This window comes from Panthera pardus, unplaced genomic scaffold (genome assembly GCF_024362965.1).
Source record: "Panthera pardus isolate Hobbes unplaced genomic scaffold, ASM2436296v1 HiC_scaffold_16, whole genome shotgun sequence".
In the NCBI taxonomy this organism is placed as follows: Eukaryota; Metazoa; Chordata; class Mammalia; order Carnivora; family Felidae; genus Panthera; species Panthera pardus.
Window position 1 is genome coordinate 102,288,311 of NW_026526721.1, and position 22,692 is coordinate 102,311,002.

Consider the following 22,692-nt stretch of genomic DNA (forward strand, 5'->3'; position numbering starts at 1 on the left):
GCTGGAGCGAACATCTTACAGCATTGGAAAAGGACAAAAGCATCACAGAGACTTTGATCCTGACCTCATGGAACCTGTAAATAGAAACCAGAACCTCCCAACCTCTTGTTATCTAAGATTACAAGTGTGTCCCTCGGGTGTCAGCAGTATCACTCAATAGCTTGTTAGAAATGCAGAACCTCAGGGGGCACCTGGGTGGCTCAACAGGTTAACTCTGACTCTTAGCTTTGGCTGAACTTACGAGGTTTTTGAGTTTGAGGCCTGACTCAGACTCCATGCTGACAGTGTAGAACCTGCTTGGGATTCTCTCTCTCTCTCTCTCTCTCCCTCCCTCCCTCCCTCCCTCCCTCTCTCTCTCTCCCTCTCTCTGCCCCTTCCCTTTTCCTGCTTGCTCATGCATGCGCGCGCGCGCTCTCTCTCTCTCTCTCTCTCTCAAAATAAACTTGAGAAGAGAAGAGAAGAGAAGAGAAGAGAAGAGAAGAGAAGAGAAGAGAAGAGAAGAGAAGAGAAGAGAAGAGAAATGCAGGAGCTCAGGCCTCACCCCAGACCTACTGAGTCTGAAACAGCATGTTGAGAAGATTCCCCAGGTGAGTCATAGACACATCAGAATATGAGAATCACTGCTCTACAAAAAAAAAAGAAAAAAAAAAAAACCTTCCTGTTTAAGTCATCAGGTATGTTAACTGGAGTTGACATTATTTAAATCATACATGTATGCATTGTGTTCTCAATAAAAAATAAAACTACTTGAAATGATATAGTATAATAATAGAAAAATACTTACATAAACTTTTTAAAAGATGTTTAGGTGCTATTTATTTCCCTTCAGCACAGGTAGCAAAAAGCAAAAACTATAGTTGCAAATGAGGTTTCTAATCCTTTCAGAATGAAAAAAAAAATTCAAATAAATTCCAATGCTAAAGTTTCAAATGAACTCCAAATGCCACCCTGTATTAAGGCTTAACATTAAACAGCCTCCAATAATGGCATAATATAGATATATAGCTATAATCAATTATTTTTTAATTTTGCCAAATTGTTCTTGTTTACTCTAGATTTGAATTTAATCAAATGTAAGCTCTGTGATAATTTTATCAAGATACACTTTTTGTATATAGGGGTTTTTTGGGGTTTTTTTTATTGTTGTTTTGCTTTTTTTTCTTTGTTTGTTTGTTTTTCTGGTTTAAACCCTAGATGCTATTTTAAAGCACGGACTGAAATCACCTGCGTTAGTAAAAACAAACTCCCACCACCAGCATTTTCCATTTCTGCTGGCTGTACAATTGAACTGCTTATGTATCCTGGCTCTGCTGTAAAGAAATTTTGGGCTCAAATCCCAGGATTGATTCCACTACAACAGGATTGTCAGCTACAGAATTCTGTAAAAGTTTCCTTCCTTCTACATTTATTTAACCCAAAGATTTGAAGTCTTGGTCACCTAAAGTTTTGCACTAACCAAAATTTCACAGGATAACTAAGAGAAGCAGAAGAGGTGGCTGAATCAATTTTGTCCCCATATTCTGAACATATTCACAGAACAGAAAATGTATCTATTTGATAACCCAGAAAGCTATACAGTATATTCTATAAATATATTTTGTAAATGTGCATGCAAGGTTGAAGCGGAACAAGGCTCAAGGAAAACACTTATGCATGTAATCTGCATCAAACAGGTAACAGCCACACTGCCATTGAGATTTCCTAACCACATTTTATGTAAAGAAGAGAGGAAAATGATATTAAAGTAACTGCACTTTGGTTTCACACTGATACTGAAAATATGAAAACGATTAGAACTACATAAAAATTCCATGAAACTGATGATGCATTGAAAAAGTGTGTTGTTTTTAATTTCTGACTACCTTCAGTGCCCACTTCTAGTGGCCATTTTTCAATAGGTAAAGTCTGAAGGATATCATACATCTCACAGCACTCTATTTTTCTCTATTTTCCATATGTATATATCTGTGTCTCCTAATTGACTAGGAGCTCCGACCCTAGGATTGTGCCCAGCTCCTAGTAAGCACTCCATTTTTGTTTTCTATTTAGTTTCGTGTTGGGCTCACTCTGCTGCCACTGCTTATAAAAATGGTTGTTCTGATGTGCTTCAACTTTATCCATTTTATCCACAGATGCCCTAGAATTTTCTCACTTGCCTCTAAGAGACTAGTTTTAAAGGTGGAAATCAGGACTGAAATGATAAAGTTGCCATGGGGCTAGGTGGGGTTAAAATCTAAGAACTTAGATTTCTGTCTGCCAATAATTAGTGGAAAGACTTTGGGTAATTCTTCTTGTGGTAGAGCCACTCCCTAAGGAATGTGGTGAAAACCTCAAGACAGCGGAAGGCAACCTGTCTATGGATGCATGGGAGACATTCCTCATGACTCTGTAACATGAGACCACCCAGACTGTATGTTACCATATATGGGAGACAAAGGAGCAAAAATTGTACACAATGCTACACCCCACTGCACTTGGGCTCAGCCGTTTCAGCTGTGGCCGCGCCCATGCCAACACAACAAATTTGCTTCCTGCACAAAAAAGCCTCAGTGTCCCATCTCTCTGTGCAAGAATCCTGCTACATCCTAACCTCTCTGGGTTTCATGTTCTCTGTAAAATGAGGGTTTTGCTCTACATTTAGTCATCTTCAGGGTCCCTCCTCATCTTCAACCTTTTGAGCTCTCTACTCTTCCAGTCTTCCAACCCCACCCTCAACACCCTCGTTGCCAAGCACAGGACTAAGAAAATAAGCTTAGACGGGATCACTCAGAGTTCATGGCTCATAACATTCAAAATCCAATCACAAAAGGCCTTTCTAACCTGATCATTTTTTAAACTACAGGTAAAAGGTCGAAGTCCAAGTACAACTTTTAATGGGTAAGCACTAAATTGTCCTACCTTTAAGTGATGCTCCAATTCAGAAACAAGTTTCTCCTCCAAGATTAATTACTGCTGTCTGACACTATTACCCATTGAAATGTTCTATAAGACCACAATACCAAGAGTTTCAAAAAGTGTCACACACCAGCAATTCCTATTACTGAAAACATGAAGATGACAATTGAATATAGAGGGAGGGGGGAAGCTGCCCCCAGGTGGTTTTTCTGAGCTTAGCTTGCACCTCAACAGGGGATGATGAAAGCTGGCACTGACCTTGGCAGGACTACCCAGAACATCTTTCTATTAAGTTAAGGTTTCCTTTAAAATGCTTTGGAACAGAGGAAATAGAGAGGAATTCTGTTGTCAACAACCAAATGTGCTGCTTAGTGTCACCTTTTCAGTTTCATGACATACACATTTGCATAGCAATTGCTTGAGAAGATCTTTCTTTTCCCTTCTAATTGGATTGAATTGCTCCTAGATCTTTCTTCTAGTCCCAAAAGCGATAATGAGGGGGTGGAATATCTTAAGCTAAAAGGTAGAATTATTTAAAGCACTCACTTTGGATTCCAAAGCCACTGTAGGTGTTTCCTCTTTCTCACTCTCTCTCCTTCCTCTTTTCCTCCCTCCTTCTCTTTTCTTCTTTAATGAGTTTCCTGGGGGTATATTTTTCCTTACGGATATCCAATAACTTTGTTTTCACGTTGTCTTTGGGTGTGTGATTGGTCACGTGTGGCACTGAGCCGTGCTAACGTACAGATCAGTAGGAGCCCCTACATTAGGAGAACCTTACAGTTTTTATAAGCCTTCTGACACCCATTTCTTGGGCTACACAACCCTGGGTGTGGAGAGGAGAAAAGAAAACTGTTTTGAGGCAAGATCTGTTCCTGGTACTTTGAGGAAACCTTTCTCAGGGCTCTTCACATGGCTTTGAAAAGGGAGCAGAAGGCAAGCTGAGGGCAAAACACAAGCTAGCACACACTGCACCCCACCCCCTCAGATGGGATATGTATGATATTTCTCAGGCATTTCTGGCTGCCCAAGAACAAAGGAAAGGAAAGGAAAGGAAAGAAATGGTTACTTGATAGAGATCACAGACCTGCAGGAACTGAGTCTCCATCAGTTTACAAATATCTTAGTAAATTACAAGAAAAAGTCAATCTTATCAATACCCTAATCTCCAGAAACCCATAGACTCAGTTTCCTGGAGCTCCAACATCACCCTCCCTTCCACAGTGATGTGGGGAACAGAGGCAAGAAGGAAATGGCAGGTAAAATTAAATTTTCTTATAACCTGCAGCCCATTGACAAATACTTGAGGTAAATACAGAGTTTACCATTTCTAGAAGGAACACAACCTTAGCTTGACAATAGCAAGGCCTCCAGTATCTTAGGAGTCTTCTTTAGCATATCAAAGTCCATCTGGAGGCCTCCCTTTTGCCTTTATCTCCCCTAACTCCACAGTATATAACCAGTCGCTCTTCACAACCCCAGTGCTGCTCTTTATGCCCAAGGGCCCTGTCCCCATGCTTTAATAAAATCATCTTTTTGCACCAATGGTATCTTCAAGAATTCTTTCCTGGCTATCAGCTCCGAACCCCTACCATTCCAAAACCCCATCAGCTTTATAGAACTTTTCTACCTTTTCCCCCTTCTTTTTCCTCTCCCCCTTTACCCCTTCTTACCCTCTCCCCTCTCACTCTCTGAGAATGCCAAAAAGAGATCATCTCAAATAAGGATATATGCAAAATAATAGGGTCCAGATGCAAACCAAAGGAGAACATCTTTTAGCATGAAAAGGGTAAGATCTTAAAGGGGCACATCAGTTATACACTCGGTTAGAGGACATTCCAAGGAAATGCGAAGAAAACCATTGTGGACAGGGACCAGAATTTTATATTCTTCATCACCCTCACAACAAATAAAAGTACCATCAACAAAGTAAGAGTGTAATAAAGAAACAAAACATAGCAATAAAGAAAGGTCAAAAAGAGTCTAATTTGACAGAGGATTCTTAAATGGGAAGAGGCAACTGTTCATTTAATTCCAATGTGCTTCTTGTTCCCATTTTAATAAAGGACAACCGTGTGGGGGGAGGGGGGCACAGGGGATGCTTTGAGTAACCTGAAGGGGTACAACACATTTATAGATGTCCAGTTCACATGATGGCCACTGCTCTTTTAACCATTTAACACCATGGGTGTCAGGGAATAGATTAGAGGAAAAATTTAGTTTCCAAAGATCTATTATTATATAGGGGCCAAGGGCCACCCACCCATGATAAGCCACTTCAGCATAAAAGGTTATTTTGAGTTAAAGAATAATCAAAACCCAGTAGATTTAGGAAAAGCTCTGTATCTCCCCCTCAACTGCCTAAAAAGAATTTAGATGGAGAAGATGCTCCAGGAAGGAGCTGTCACCATAGATAACTACATTATGACATGAACCAGACAGGGAGGAACCCGGAAGACCTGTTTGATCAGTCTTCTACATCCTATTGTTTCCCGAATGGCTCAGTGAAGATTTGTGTACCAAACATCTACTCTTGTTCATTCCTCCTGAGGGTAGCATTCCTTCTCTTTGAAGACCCAGACCTCTACTCCCTTCTCCTCAATTCAGAATGACACATGTACCTCATTTAGCCTGTTTTTGGAATTTCCATGTCTGTCTGAATTCTTTGTACATATGCTATGAAATTCGACTTTCTCCTGTTCATCGGTCTCATGTCAATTTGGTTCTTAGTTCAGCTACAAGGACCTCGAAGGGGACAGAGATTCTTGCTCCCTGACAATTTCATTATAGACCATATTAATAAAATGAATGCATCCTTTTTTCTCAGATTTCAAAAGAAACACATGTGCCTCCATTCATTTAATTTCTCAATTACTCGTTTTACCATAAAAGATCACTAAGTTAAATGCTTTGAAATAAAATTGAATTACCACTTCCCTTCTGTTGAAGTTTTCAATTTAATATTTCATAAGAAAGTTTATATTTTAATTCAAGGCTGCTATTAGAACAATAGGTGAGATAATGTCATTACAGGACAGGAAGGCAGATAGCCTCTACTTTCCTTGAAAGAATTGTTGAAAATAGTAATTTCTTGAAAAGTATAATCTGAACTTCTTCTATTAAGAAAAAAATTAAGAAAAATTACTTTTTAATACAGAATACATTTATTTCGAGCATATACATTTTCTGTATACTCTCATTAAAATCCAACATGAGTATTATCCAATGCCTATTAAAATTAAACACACACCTTTAGGTGTAGGCCTCCCCATGTGAATGCCAACACAGGACAAGCTATATACTGTCAAAGTCTCTACCATCAACTAGGTCATTCTTGCTTCTTCCAGATTGCTCCATGAACTACTGGCCAAGACAGATTTGTTGCCATTGACCATACTGCTGGGATGGAATTGGTAAATATTACTCACCAAAACTTCAGAGTTTTGGAATGCTAAGGTCACCAATTTCATGTACAGCTGATGTGGTTTTGGAATGGTGGGGTCCCAGAGCTGATAGCCAAGAAAGAATTCTTGAGATGTCTTTGGTGCAAGAAAGGTGATTTTATTAAAGCACTGGGATAGGACCCTTGGGCAGAAGAGTTGCACTGGGGTTGTGAAGAGAGGCTGGTTTTATACTATGGAGTTGGAGGGGTAAGGACAAAAGGGAGGCCTCCAGAAGGACTTTGGTATGCTAAAGAGAACTCCAAAAAATTCCAGGGGCCTTGCTATCCTCTAGCTAAGGTTGTTTTCCCTCTGGCAAAGCATTAACATTACCACAGTATGCAGTTCCTGGAGAAATGGTGTAGTCTATATTCACCTCAAGTATTTGTCAATGGGCTGCAGGTTATAAAGAAATTTAATTTTACCTACCACTTCCTTCTTGCCTTTGTTCCCCACATCACCAGGGAGGGAAGGGTGATGTCTGGGCTCCAGGAAACTGAGTCTACAGGTTTCTGGAGATTAGGCTATTGATAAGATTGCCTATTATAATTTACTAAGATATTTACAGACTGTTGGGAGACTCATGTCCGGCAGGACTGCCATCTCCATCAGTTAACCACTTATTGTCTTTCCTTTGTTCTTGGGCAGCCAGGAATGCCTGAGGAATATCACACATATCCAACCTGTGGGGGCGGGGTGTGTGCTAACTTGTGCTTTGCCTTCTGCCTGCCTTATGCTCCCTCATCACAGCCAAGGCTTGTTTTTCCCCCCTCTTTTATTCCTTCATATGTATGTATGTATGTATATGTGTATGTATTCTATCATATATTTTATCTATTCCCACTATATCCCAACCCTCCTTCTTGTGAACATTTTTTATCGCCTCTTCTTACAGTATTTGGCACACGTGTTCATTGTAGGTGATTAATAAATAATCATTGTTTATTTTGTGTATGTGCCAAGCTGCAGTTAGGTTTAAGGTAATCTCACATACTGTAATTGTTGCAGGACGTTTTTAACACAATACTCAGGATTTGTTGTCTTGTCGCTTTGAAGAATCAAGAGGTGGACGCAAAATGAGCAGCAGGAAAGTTTATTAGAGTCTAAGATCAGAAAGTAAGCATAATAGGAATGCTCTCTTTACAGAGAGGGAACACTTGAAAGTGTCTATAGGCAAAACTATAGGCAAGGTTCCTTGTTTTATAAGGTTCTGGTCGCCCCCCTCTTCCCTTCCCCTTCATTCCTTTTCAGGTTCTACCCTTACTGGCAGGACAACTCTACGTGCTGGATTGTCCATTCCTGATTGGCTTGACTCCATTGTGTGAGAAGTCAGACTATGTCATACCGTCCCTCCTGTAAGTTTTCCTATAACATAAGTTTTATGGTTTAGCTAGGTATTTTTTATTGTCAAATTCCTGAGGGGGACCTAAAGGGAAGGGTGTGGTGTCTGTTACATTCTTAAGAGGAACCTTATGCTTGAGGAGGCTTACTATGGTGGACACTTCCCATATTGTTCCAAAATATATGGTTTTCCCCCACCCAGAGACCTCAGGTCCTAACCTCCTTCTCTCTCTCTCTCTCTCTCTGCTTATTTTATCCTATCTTTTCCTATCATATAATCAGAAAATAAGGATGACAAAACATCATTATTATTTAGGCTTTTAATAGCAGATTTAGGAGTTTAGATTTGATGCAGTAAGTGCAAAGTTCCTATTGGAACTTGAATAATGATACTTGGTATCAAATACACTTTGTCAAAGATGTTTCCTGCAATAGGCCATAGATGTAATTTTTCTTTTAAAATATTTTTAGAAAACTGTGACAATAAAAGAAGTTCTAATTATTTCTTTGTCCCAGGAATCAAGCACTACTCTAAATTCCTGAAATTGACAACATCCAGCCAATAAGGTTAACAAGAGGTCAGTACCAGCCAATAGATGTTTGAGTTGCTTCTGTATCCACTCCCCTCATACACAAACCTACCCTCACCACAATGTCCCAGGAGGCCAAGCAGAGCAAATGTTAAATCCTGCTTGCAGCATCCTAGTTAAGGAGCCTCGGTTTCTCACCAAAAACAAATTCCCACGGGAATTTGACCAAATTCAAATGACCAAAAATTAAAGTAGCAAAGGCAACCAAACTTTGGAGGGGATATTTAGATACAATTTTCTGAGACCAGATTTTTTACTTTGGATTCTACTTGTTTTTGTTCATACTTAGAAGAAAGCTTCAAAGAGAAAAGGAGAAGATACATGTGGCTTATGTGTGCCTAGGAAAGAAGTTTCCTTTTAATAACATACCATTTCTTATGAAAACCAATAGGTCAGGAAAACAAAATGTTAGGGAATGTTGTATAAGAAAGAATTTGCCTGATGTTCATCCTGAGTTCCTGGAAGGGAGCATCTAAGCTTTTGAAATTTACATACAAGTTTCACATTTGGGTCTCTCTGAGACCTCACCCTACATGTCTCTTCACTGACTAGTCCTGATCTGTCTCCTTTATAATACAACTGCAATCATAATTATAGCACTCTGAGTTCTTAGTCATTCTAGCCAATGATAGGACCTGAGGGGATAGCAGAGGACCCTGAATTTATAGCCTGGGAACGCTGGAGCTTGCAGCTGGTGTCTTAAGCGAGGGGAATTTTGTGGAGGACTGTGACCTCAGCCTGCAAGGTCTGCACTAACTCCAAGTAGTTAGTGCCAGAAGGGTAAATAGCAAGCTCAGAGAAAAAATATATATATTAGAAGCTTAATTATTAATTCCCATTCATAACTTAATTCAGCTTTTTAAAATCACCCAGCTAAAAACATTTTAACTGGAGCATTTATTCCTTTACCACGTGCCATGTCACGTTGTATTATTCATGTAGCTGTATCTTTTTTATCTGCTCCTGCCTCCCCACAAAAATGGAATAAATAACTCAATCTGGACTATAGTAATTTTGTGATAAGTTATTCTGATAACTGCGATTGTGAGCGCTGGCCATTTATAATAAAAATAATAAACTGTCAGTGTGACCTAAGCCACAGAACTTTAACTCATAATTCTTGATCTTCTTATTCCTGTATTGAAAAGTATCAATCCTCCATCTACTTGGAAATCCTTTTCAATGGTCTCATGATTATATTTAATTTACTCAGCAAACCTAGCCTCCCTTATAAAGTTAACTGAAACTAAGTTCTGCATATATAAGCAAATGTCAGCATTCCCAGATCTTCTTTAGGCCAGTACCTATGTGCATTATTTGCACAGCCAAAAATTGGGGTGATCAGCAAATTGTTAAAATTCTATTGACAATTCAGTAAAAGAATACAGTGTCTTTCTCCATCAATTAGCAATGATCTAAATTAACAATAACCCAATCTAAACTCTAATTTCATTCCATTTTCATTCTGAGTAAACAACTTAACTAACTTTTCATTTAATATAATTTACCAGCAACGACTAATCAGTATATCACACAAATTTCTCCTGATGTAATTCTTCCTAGCATAATTCAATTTCTCCTAATATAATTATTATTCAATTTTTCTTCCTGTATCAAATCTTTAACCTATCACCTTTCTAACTCTAATTCTGTGTATGTGCGTGTGCACACGTGCACATGCTTATGCACACACATGCACAACAGTTCTCTAAACCATATACCTTCTATAGCACTTGAAACAATGAGGGGGTAGCAGACGTTAAAACAAATCTTTTAAGTTACTAATGTGGCAAAATCCCCCACTCTTAATACCAGGTCCCTACAGCAACAACAACAAATACAGTAACAACAAAGGTCCTCTTTAATACTCCAAATACTTCGTTTTAAAATGCAATAAATCAGTAATTCTGGTAAGAACACTGTCACTTACCAAAGATTCCTGATGTCTTACTTGCTCTTTATTGGCATTCCCTAGGGTAGTCACTTCTCAAGAAGTGGCCTTTAAATGATAGCTAATGGCTTTCAAAAAATTTTTCATTAAATATTTCAGCCATAGTATACTGTTCACCAAACTCCTCTGACTCAATAGCTCTTATGTACAAACTTCTTTCTTTTCCATCTCAGTGGCAGATAACCATGAGTCAATCTCAGAACTTTATGGGCACATACTATTATGAAAAAAGCAAGGACTTGAAGACAGAGGCAGGTTGTACAGTATGTATGAGACCAGGGAGTGCCCACAGAGAAACAAGCCAGCTTTTGGAGAATCTGATGGCAAGAAAGCTTAAGAAATTATCAGTTACAGCAAGGCTGTGATGGGAGACCTCAAGCCCAGGCAACAGCATATTCTTTCCTTTAAGCCTCAGTTTAAAAATAATTGTGATCATTAGTCAAGAGGAGGGAATAGGCATAAGTATATAAGAAACTGAAATGATATTTTGACCTCTTCTTTATAAGCTGAAAATATTATTAGCCAACTCCCATAACAAAATGCATAGCACCACCTATAGGAGTTGAGAGCCTTATGTGACTGTTGACTCTGAAAGTCTCAGAGAAAACTATTATGCAACATTTTGCAAATTTTCAGTTAACGTAAAATGAATATCAGACATCTCAAAACACTAAATTAATTTGCACATAGTAGTAACATCAAGAAATTTACCTTTAGTACTATATAAACCATTGTATACTTACCATATAAAAGCCCATAACGTTGAGAAACTCCAGTTATTTGGACTGATTTACAGGTCATCCTGATTTAGGACAAAACTGATATTATAAACTATCATTTTAAAACTATATGGTTACAATAAGTACTGGGGAGAAGAAATGCTAGCTATTCTAGGTCCCTGGAAGGCCTGTTGTAATAAATCACCAGCATGAAGCTAGGGGACAGTCCCAAGACCACCCTCACTTCTGACACCAATTGCAATTTCAGGGTTCCCAAAATCATCCTCAGGTTTAATAATTTTCTAGAAGGACTTAAGTAAGCCATTCAAAGCTGTTATGCTCATAGGTATGGTTTATAATGTGGAAGGATACAGATTAAAATCAACCAAGAAACACATGGAATGGAGCCCAGAAAAGTCACACACACTCTCACACACACACACACACACACACACACACACACACACACACACACACACACACAGCTTCCAGGTGACTTCTTCAACTGGAGTTGGGGAAATGCTAATTTCTCCCAGCAATGATGTGTGATAATATGCATGGAGAATGGCCAACCCAGAAAGCTCACCTGAGCTCAAGTGTGCAGAGATTTTAGTAGGGCTCGAGCAGGTGAACACGGTTGATTGCACATGTGGCAGACCTGTAGTCTCTGGAGAGAGCTGGTATGATGTGTCCTAAAGCCCTCACCATAACTAATATTGTTACACTATCTGGAGTGGATCCATGAGTCCAAGTAAACAAGAGTACTCTCATTAGGCAGAGCATTCTAAGGACTCAGTGATCAGTTCCTCTGCTAAGGGCAAACGCTAAACCTTTCTTGAGGCAAGTTTTATTCTTTACTACACAGCCAGGACTATTTTTTTTGAGGGGTCCAGATGTTAATTTTTCCTTTGAAGTTTCAGAGGAAATTTAAATTGTCACTTATTTTTTAGAAAGCAATTATATATACCTGCTATAAGTGCAGCAAAAATTTATCAAGATAATCAACGTTCCTATCTTATTTTTTATACACTATAAATTAGTGACACCCATTATCAAGTAAGCTTATACTTTAAAATGGGATTAGCATATTTACAATTCTAAACATCATCAAATAGTGTATCTCTCTCCTATGGAGATAATATAATGACTGAGTAGTAAAGAAGCAGCAGCAGCAGCTATAGTTTTATACTTTTTCACCAAGAAAGGGAAGATATATTGTGAAGCATGTATAGTACTCATTTACTTAAAAGGCACTGGTGGCTCTTGGGGCCCCTCAATGGCTTGACGGTGAAGCATGGAACTCTTGGTTTCAGCTCAGGTCACGATCTCACGGTTTGTGAGTTTGAGACCCATGTAAGTCTCTGGGCTGACAGCATGTTCAGAGCCTGCTTGGAATTCTGTCTCCCTCTGTCTCTGCCCCTCACCCACTCTCTCCCTATCTCTTAAAATAATAAACTTTTTTTTTTTTAAAGGTACTGGTAGCTCTTAACAGAAATAGAAGAAACTATCCCATATGAATGTACATTTACCATGATGGAATATGTCACAACAATGACATATTTTTGCTCACAAACACACAAATGTGATGTTCCAGTATACACTAAGTCCTTTTTTAGATATTCCTTTTCTTGAGAAGAATGCTACATATGAGTTCCTAACCCAAGCCAACCTAAAGCCATGGCAACTGCTCCCCACCACCAAAAAACAAAAAAACAAAACAAAACAAAACACTATTGTATGTCTATGTGTGCCAATAGAAAATTCATTGAAAAACTAGATACAATATGAAGAGCAACTCCCATCAAAAGAAATCAAGAACTAAAGACGCTGATGCATCAACTCCTTTGGCAGAATAACCCAGAAAGGAAGTATCATTATCATTGCAACACTGTGTTCCTCATACATATTTTATGAACTAAGTTTTTCACACACTTTAGAGGTTAGCAGTGCATTACATTTTTGTCTGCTGCTTGATTTAACAGAATGAAATGCCCTGAAGGCATTTATTAAAACCAGAGGAGGAAAAAAAATGCGATTACTGTTAACCTCTGCCTATAACTTATAAAGGCTTTCATGAAACAGGTATCAAAGTGCACTCCAATCACAAAGTGAAATATGAGCTACTCTGGCACTTAACAGTCACTGTTATTTAGCATTTATTTGCACACTGACAGGAAATAGGTTTGTGTCAAGCTTAAACCATGGCATCTGTGCTCCAATTTCCAACTTCCTGAGTCCAAATGCAATAGTATTTTGTAATTACCGAAATTTGTAAAGGTTTATCTTTTAGCAAATACTGAGTTGTTTGCATGTTTGTTCTTTTAACTGAACTTATGGGGCATCAACCATGTGTAAAGTTCTGTGGAATAGCAACTCCCCAAATATCACCAACAATTACCTCTACTGCTCTGACAATTGTGAGTTTTTTGCTCACTGTGTTCAAGATGGACAAAGATTGCTATATCTCGGAGAGGAAAAGGTAAAGTTGGAATTTACTGAGAATTTGAAGTTTGGTGTTACTGGGTCTTTCAATGTAAGGGAATGATTAGGATTCCTTGTGTACAAATTGTAACATCACTGCTTAGAACTGCAAGAAACAGCAGGATGAGGATTTTAAGGGCAAGGGTTTGTGAGTTTTGGGCTTCAACAATTGGTACTTCCCACTGAAGAAGGGATGGGTTTTTCTTGAAGTTTTCCCTTCCAGTAAAAACTTATGCTGTGAAGGCAATGAGTTGGTAAAAATCACGTTAAGTAGACAGTAAGCTGAATTGTGAGGCGGTAGTTTGGTCTTTAGTGCCCTGCTAGTTGCTGAAGGAATGAACAAAACTGTGTCTTCAGTGTCTGTAAAGTGGAATTATAGCATTAAAAAATTATATCTGGGTATAACCAACTTAAACAGACATACGATATGAAACCTGAGACTTACATAATCGTCAACTAAGCAAAGGGTTTCTAAATGTCATAATAAATGCATGTGTGCAAATCTCTTTGTGCCTTTAAAAATAGAATCTGACTGTATCCCTTTGTTTTTGCACATACCATTAGAATTATATCAATTGCATAAAATGATGTTTGAAATGCCCTGTTGTAGAGAAGTATATGAGAAAGAGTCAGGTAAAATTCACTGGCAATGTTTAACAAAGGAAGTGAATGTTAAGGAGAGTTTTGAAAATAAAGTGGGGAACATATCTTTAAAATTGCACTGTAGATCACATATAACATGTGATACAAAGACCTCCTACCAGAAGGAAAGGGCAGGGGCCAGAGTAAAGGTGAAGAATACATTTATAAGTGGGAAGTCAGCAATCTGGAAATCAATGTTTTGAAGTGGAGAAGCAGCCATTAAATGGGCCTCATAATATGAAAGCTGCAACAGAAATAAATCTTTTCAGACTCTCCAACCTGAAGAAGCTTCCTTCTGAGGACCACATAGCTTCTTTTTGGTGCAGATAAGGGTGATTAAGTGAATAGGAGAATTGGGAAAATGGCCAAGTTGTGAATGTATTTACACAAGAAAAGGAATGAAAATATGCACGTGGGAGGAAAGCAAAGATCCTAAAGGAAGGAAAAGAATTATAGACCAAGAGAGGACATAAATAAAGGGAAAAAGAGAAAGGAAAAATAGAGAAGGACATAGAGGTAGACAGAAATTGAAAGGAGCTTAGGCTAAAGGTTCAGAATGTTGGTAAAGAATCACTGCCAGGACAAGTGTGACTGGGGAGAGATGTCTAGTACGGATTTTAGGCAGTTTTGCTATGTGATGTGTAGTGCAGTTTTACTCCCGTACTAACCCCAGCACATACAATGCACACGTAAGACCACCAAGACAGGTCTTTCTTAAAAGAGTGTCTTAAAGCAAGGTCCATGCAACAGACTATAGGGCAAGGCAAATCCCAATCAAGTATTATTTAGCTGTTAAAGAAAATGAAGTCCACACTAAAGCAAAACTCAACATTCTCCAAGGTTTGGGCAAAGAGCTTTTGAAAAGGTACTGCCTGATGATAAAGCTGAGAGGGAAGGGGAAGAGAACTCATTTATTGAGTGTACAGTGTGTGTCAAGCACTTTATATTTTCTATTCCATTTTACAGTTTCCTCAGGGCCATGAAGTGAGTTTCAGTGTTCCCATACTAGAGATGAGGAAACAGACTCCTTAGTCTTTTGCTACACCACCTTGTCTCCAGTTGATTAACATGTCATAGAGACTAAACCTTGCCATTGATGGGACTGGCAGCCACTCTTCCTTTGAATCTTTAATTCACTACTCTCAACTTATGAGAATGTGTCAACTGCCTATCTGTCTCCTTCAAGGAACTTCTCTCACTAAAAGCCATGAGTAGCAGATGAGAAGGAGGCAATCAATAAATTGAAGGATAAGGAATAAATAAGTTTTAGTTTGGAGGGGGGAAACCATTTCTAGTTTTTGTCTCCCAGCTCCTTCCCTATACCCTCCTCCCTCACTTAAGCCTCTATGACACTGCAAGGCAATGTTCATCCAGAGCACTGATAACACATGAAGCAAGGAAGAAAATCCCAGGGAGGAAGAAAATATAGAAGTCATACTGAACCAGAGTTTGAAGAAAGATTGTGCTGACAAAGAGTTCTAGAAAATGAAAACCCTCACTAGTGATCACAAATCAAAGGGTATCAGGATAAGGTAGAAGGAGCATTCAATTTCCATAATGTAATGCAGCCTTGGATAAATTTGACAGAATTATATACATTAGTGGGACTTATAAATGTACTCATTATAGAGAAAAAAGTAAAGGTCACACTTTATTAAATTTAGTCATAACCCAATTTGTCATCCCGGTAAATAACATAAATAAATATACAAATTAAATGCATGGCATTTGCTTTTTCATAAAAAATATACACTAGGATGATCACTAATTTCTTAAAAGTCACCTATATAGCATTGATTCACAGTATCATCTACACCCTGAAGTAGGAAAAGCTGTGTTCATTAAAGGAAATAAGGAAAAAGAAAAGGCACCATGGGTGAATCATAGGAGTAAGAGGAAAATGAGATTATTGCTGAAGGTGTAGGCAGGGATCATATCATATAACCTTATTGAGCCACTGGAAGGATTTGGGGCTTTATCATAGGAGCAACATAAAGGCACTGTAGAGTTCTAAGCAAAAGAGTCACAACATTAGGTTTGCCTTTTGAAAAGATCATTCTGACTGCCTTATGAATAATGAATCACCAAGTGGAAAGAGTGTGCTCTTGGGAGGAAGCATTTCAAGGACGACTGCAGAATGCCAGACAGAGGTGACACTGGCTTGAACTAGGGACTTGCTAGTGGGATGGAGAGAAACTAAGACCTGAGAAAATTGAGGAGAGATTAGAATACTCCTGAGATTTGTTGGTTTCATGGATGTGTGGGGTAAGAGAGATGCTCAGAATGGATCTCAGGTAGCCCCAGTTGGATGGTCAGCACAACAGTATGCTGAGTAAGGAAGTACTGACAGCAGGTCATTAGTTCCATTTTTAGGATGTTCAGTTTGAGGTACTTGAAAGGCATCCAAGTACAGCTATAATGTACATAAACAAGATCTCGTGTTCACAGGGGAGGTAGACTAGAGCCAGGAACTGGGAAACCGTCCTCATATACACAGAAATTGAACTCATGTCAATAGATAAGAGAAGCAGGAAGACAAAAGAGAATTAAAAAGTATTATGGATCAATCTGGGAAAAGTGAACACTCAGAGTTTTGGGTAGAAGAGATTTCCACAAAGATGATCCAGAGGCAGGAAGGAAAAACAGGAGTTACTGAAACTTCTGTGGCATGTATTGTGGATATTTTTGGCAGATTGTTTCTAATGTTTCTATCAACTATATAAGATTAAATGGAAAAATGTATGAATGGATATCTTAAAAATATCCATCCTGGAGAGAAATTAAGCCTGAGGACCTTCTATAAGGTCAATTTACCTTTAATGTACTCCATGCCACCTTATATTCACCCCAAAGACTGTGGACAGTATAACCCAGGAAAGTTTAACTGTGCAGACAGCACCAGTCACTGCTACACTGTATAAATATGGAATGAGTTTAACGACAAAAACATGAATTTTAATAGAACAACATGACATAAATTTTAATCAAATATACTGAAAAGAAACTTCTGGGAAACAAAAAAAATTTTCCTTTCTTTCCTCTCATTTTGATACCTTAGCAATCAAAGCTAAAAGTAATATTTTAAAAATGTAAATTGTGGTATTTGCACATTTCAATTATCTTCCACTGGTAGATTTAATAATTTTCAAAATCTTGCTTTAGGATGAACGGAGCAAAACTTAAGAAAGCCAATAATGAGAGGAAAGCAGGAAAATGCTACCAGACTAGGTGTTGTAAATCTGAGCAGGCAGAATCCTGTCTTTATACAATTAGAAGAGATCTTTACTTGAGGGTTTAGGACTGGATGACAGATAACAATGAGTCTTTATCTCAGCTTCTTATCTGTAAATCTGAAGTAGTGTCACCTACAAGATAGGACTCAGAGGGTCAAAACAAAAGATGCCGGTAAAACTGCAGTCAGTACTAGGCTCACAGGAAGCATTCAATAAATATTCATTCTTGGAAAGTCAAATTCACATTCCAAAAAAAGAAGAAGAGGAAGAAGATTGTCGCACTGGCAAATGGAGTAAACAATAAATGAATACCACCTGGTCTTCTAAAATCCAATCAGGCTTTGTTGGAGATCTTTGTGAAGACAATCTAATACGGTATCTAAAAGCCATACCACTGATACCAGACAGCCAAGGTTCAAATTCCACCTCTACCATTTACTAGCATAGAACCTGGCTTAGTAGGTCAACTTCTCCTGGCCTCAATTTTCTTATCAAATGTTAACAACAGTATCTACTTTATAGTGTTCTTGTGAAAATTAAATGAATTAACACATATAATGTAAATATACGTGAAGTTAATAGATATAAAGCACTAAACACATTCCTACATAGGGCAGGTGCTCAAAAAAGATGACCTTTTATTATCACACATGTGAAAACAGTAATTCTGTGGCAGGATGGGAGCTATTAATTTCTACAATGGTCTTGCTGGTATAGGAGAGAACAAATAACAAATTTTCTCTTTTACTTTCCTCTCAGAAGAACAGACAAGGGGCATCTGGTTGGCTCAGTTGGTTGAGCATCTGACTTCGGCTCAGGTCATGATCTCACAGTTCATGAGTTCTAACCCACATTGGGCTCGTGTCTATCAGCCTTCAGCGCAGAGCCCACTTTAGATCCTCTGTCCCCCTCTCTCTGCCTCTCCCCTGCCTGCGTTCTCCCAAAAATAAATAAATAAATAAATAAATAAATAAATAAATAAATAAATAAATAAGCCAAGTCTTGTGTCCAAGGTCTAAGTTCCTTATTATTTATCCCTTTAAGTTCTTGGCTGCCTTGAGATCTATAGGCATAACTGAAGAAAAACCACTAAGTTCTTAGATCATAAAGTTAAGCAAACAAATGTCCATCGACTGATGAATGGATAAAGAAGATGTGGTGTATATAAACAATATTACTCAGTCATAAAAAATAATGAAATATTGCCATTTGCAACCACATGGATGGAGTTAGAGAGTAATTATGCCAAGCAAAATAAGTCAGTCAGACAAATACCCTAAGATTTCACTCATATGTGGAATTTAAGAAACAAGACAGATAAACATAGGGGAAAAAAGGGGAGAGAGGCAAACTAGAAAACAGACTCTTAACTATAGAAAACAAACAGGGTTGTTGGAGGGGAGGTGGACAAGGTGATGGGTTAAATGGATGATGGGTATTAAGGAGGGCACTTGTGATGAGCATTGGGTGTTGTATTTAAGTGATGAATCATCAAACTATAACCTGAAACTATTATTACACTGTATGTTTAACAAATTTAATAAAAAACTTTTAAAAAAAGTAATTAAGCTAGATGTCTCTAAAAAGAGATGGGAAAGCAGATAGTGCTAGATAGCCAGGAAAGAATCACATTACCTAAAGATCAAGATTCCTAAAGACCTGAGAAACTGAGGCAAGTTCTACAAAAGCCATAGAGTTATGTCCTCAATGCATGCAGAAGCCCAGATTGGGAGGAAGTTGCTGGATGCCTTGGATTCTGAACACAATAACAAGTGTTTCCATCTAATCAAGTTTTTTTGTACATCCCAACTACTCATGCCTGCTATATGTCTACAGCCAGATATGGACACATCAATGTCTCACAAATTTCAGAAGACTGATGTCCAACTGTGGAAATAGTAATAAAAATAGTAATTAACATGGCTATTGCCATTTTGGTGCACCTAAGCCCTAAGTTATCCTTATAGGCAATGGAGATCTAGAAGCCAGTATTAAGTAATATACAATTTCATATCAACACTGTTGTGTGGGGACTTGAAATCAACTTTATCTTTAAAAATATTTTAATGACCTTTATTATATCTGAATTCTGTGGGTACAATTCAAACAAGTAAGAGTTCTGTTATGAATGTGGAGTCCTATTATATTTATCTAGGTGAGGTTGTTCTAACCTTTTTCTAAACTAATTGGACATTGGCTGTTTTACACTCCTTTTTGAAGTTGCACCTAAGGATATAATGAATGTAATAAAAATGGTGCAATGTCACATACTTTCTGATAAATCATTTCTTTTTATCTAAGTATGTGACATAAAAAGGAGGACATGACATATTACTACCAAAATAAATATGTCTTAGGAGTTGAATTGGGTATGAAAATCACTTAAAGGAACAAGACCATAATATATAATCTGATGTCTATATTGAGTTTTAAGAGATAAATGAGTCTTCAAATATAGAATTGACAGGTAAACCATATTTTGCACTAACCTCAATAACCCAAGACATATTTGAAAGTTTGGAATAATGCCTTCTGGAAATTTTCAAATAGTCATAATGATTGAGAGAATTTACTCTATTTGTTTTGTACACATCATATTCCCACACGTCCATTTTAAGAAGAATATTAAGAAAAAAAGTCCTCCCAACTAATCCCTCTGTCATCACACCATCATACATAATATACTCTTTTTCCTGCTTGGAATCAAGAATTATATGGTCAGCTCCCCTAAAGCCTATCTAAAATATTCTTGTGTCCTCTAAAGTGTTTCTAAAAAGCAAAATCCAGCAACCTGTGGCTGAGAAGAAAAAAAGAAAACATTTTTACTTGTTCTTCTCACATTACTGTCTCTATACATCACTCCCTCATGTGTCTCTTCACTCACCTATTCCCTCATGTGTATCTCTCAGGCTAAAACGTAAAGCTATAGGTTTTCTGATGTACCCCCCCCCCCAACTCTGGAAATTTTTTTTTTTTAACGTTTATTTATTTTTGAGACAGAGAGAGACAGAGCATGAACAGGGGAGGGTCAGAGAGAGGGAGACACAGAATCTGAAACAGGCTCCAGGCTCTGAGCTGTCAGCACAGAGCCCGACGCGGGCCTTGAACTCACGGACCGCGAGATCATGACCTGAGCCGAAGTCGGACGCTTAACCGACTGAGCCACCCAGGCGCCCCTCAACTCTGGAAAATTTTAATGGCACTCTGCCATTGAAGAAATTTCCACAAAATAAGACTTTTTGCACCTTATCTTCTTGCTCTTGTATTAATGTGGTTAGTTTTAATGTAAAAGTAAAGTAGTTTGGTTTCTGGGTCAAGAAGGTACATTTTAAAAGCTCCCTCTTCCTGTATAAACCCTGAAACGGTAAATAATAAAAAAGGTCTTTAGATTTTTTACAAAATACCTTCCTGTGCTTGGAAGGAAAAAAGAAAAAAAATCTGTCATTTAAAAAGAGCACTACCTCTCCATACACATACATACATATACATATATATATATATATATATATATATATATACATACACACTCCATATATATTTTTTTCTTCATATATATATTTTCTCCATAAATTTTTCTCCATATATATATATATTCTCCATATATATATATATATATATATTCTCCATATATATATATTTTTTCTCCATATATATATTCTCCATATATATATATTTTCTCCATATATATATATTTTTTCTTCTCCATATATATATATACATATATATATATATGTATATATATGTATATATATATATGTATATATATATATATATATTTTTTCTCCATATAATGACTCCATATGTCATTATGTCATATGTCATACATATATGTATATATATGTATATATATATATATTTTCTCCATATAATGACTCCATAAAGTGACTGGGAGGAAAGAAAGGAAAAGGAACAGAGAAAAGGGATAAGAAATTAAGAGAGAAAAAGAGAAAGAAGAGAAGCAAACCGTAAGACCACTTCACAAAGAAATTGCCCCAACCCAAGGCACACAAACGAGAAATCTTTTCTAGAAGTTGAGCTCATAAAGTATAATAAGTTTATGAGAAACACCTGCACCACGAAAGTTGGTACGCAAAATCCACACATAAGAGATTTTCCGTCTAAGGAAATAGATATAAAAGAAATCCATAAAGAGTTTTGAAGTACGTACCTGTGAAAATCCTCATAAATAAAGGTATAAGTCCCATCCACAAAATAAAATGGGAAGTTGTAAAATATTAGACAATTATTAAGTAGAGTTAAATATTTTAAAGGCCAACTTAGAAACCTTAGAAAGGAAAAAATGCTTATTAACATTTTAAAAGGAAATGATATACTGAATAGAATCGACAAAACCAAAGAGTAAATAAATAGGAAAATCAAAAAAAGAGAGGGCAGTATGGTAACAAGATAAAAAGCTCTAAAAATTGAGGAAATACAGAAATAGACTGAAAAAGCACAATTTAAACATAAGAGAACTTCAAAAAGAATGACAAAAGAAAATGGTGAATAGAGAGAAATGATGGTAGAGAATTTCTCAGGGTTGAACAAAAAGCTTGAGGCTTAATTTAAAAAGCCTCCTAAGTATTTAGAAGGCTGAAATAACACACGCGTGCGCGCGCGCACAGACACACACACACACACACACACACACACACACACACATCACTGATCATGTGAAAATCAGAAGATACAACCTACTGGAGAAGTATCATTACCTACTTCAAAAGCTAATAATTGTACGAATATCACAAAGGCAATGATTTAACATATATGGCTACAAAATGCACAGTTAACATGTTACTCTGTCAAATATGACTTTTCATTTAGATCAAATTATTGTTCTTTAACATTTATTTTACTAAAGTTTTATTCCCAGTTTTCACATATGCAGCATGTTACATAACTTTAAGTCTGTTAACTCTATTAGTAGAAAACCCAAAACTATAAATTACATCAAAAGCAAGATAGAAATTAGACAAGATTTAAAACTGATTAGCAATACACCAATATCAAGACTAAACCAACACTTAAAGGAGAATCTATAAACTTAATTGTACATGCTAGGAAATCAAGAGAATCCCCAAAATTTTAAAGTTTAAGCCAAATACAGCAAAAGAAGAAATAAAAAGAAATAAGTGAAATGGAAAACACACAGTAATAAGTTAAAAGACTAGTAGACAAACCTCTGATAAAATTGATCAAATAAAAAAGAGAGAAAGCACACATAAACAATCTGTACATATAAAGATAGGATATGTATTTTAACTGTAATAATTCTATGAATATTTCATATTAAATTTGAAAACATGGAAAAAAAACTTTTATAGAAAACATAACTCACCAAAACTGACTTAAGGAAAAATAGCAAATGTCAAAAAACCTTCAAACATTACCAAAAAACTC

At 37.2% G+C, this 22,692-nt stretch overlaps 1 long non-coding RNA gene across 2 annotated transcripts in view; it reads left to right on the plus strand.

Annotated features, from left to right (window-relative positions):
• The first annotated feature begins 420 nt into the window (after positions 1–420).
• The window catches only part of LOC109258369 (uncharacterized), a 39,891-nt gene continuing 17,619 nt past the window's right edge, over positions 421–22,692 (plus strand). Inside the window, exons 1-3 of one of the 2 annotated variants that reach the window (XR_008422682.1) lie at positions 421–587; positions 7,584–7,687; positions 8,190–8,252. This is a non-coding gene — a long non-coding RNA (uncharacterized LOC109258369). Of the gene's footprint in view, positions 588–7,583; positions 7,688–8,189; positions 8,253–22,692 lie in introns of those variants that run through there. The other variant, XR_008422681.1, reaches the window with a different exon arrangement.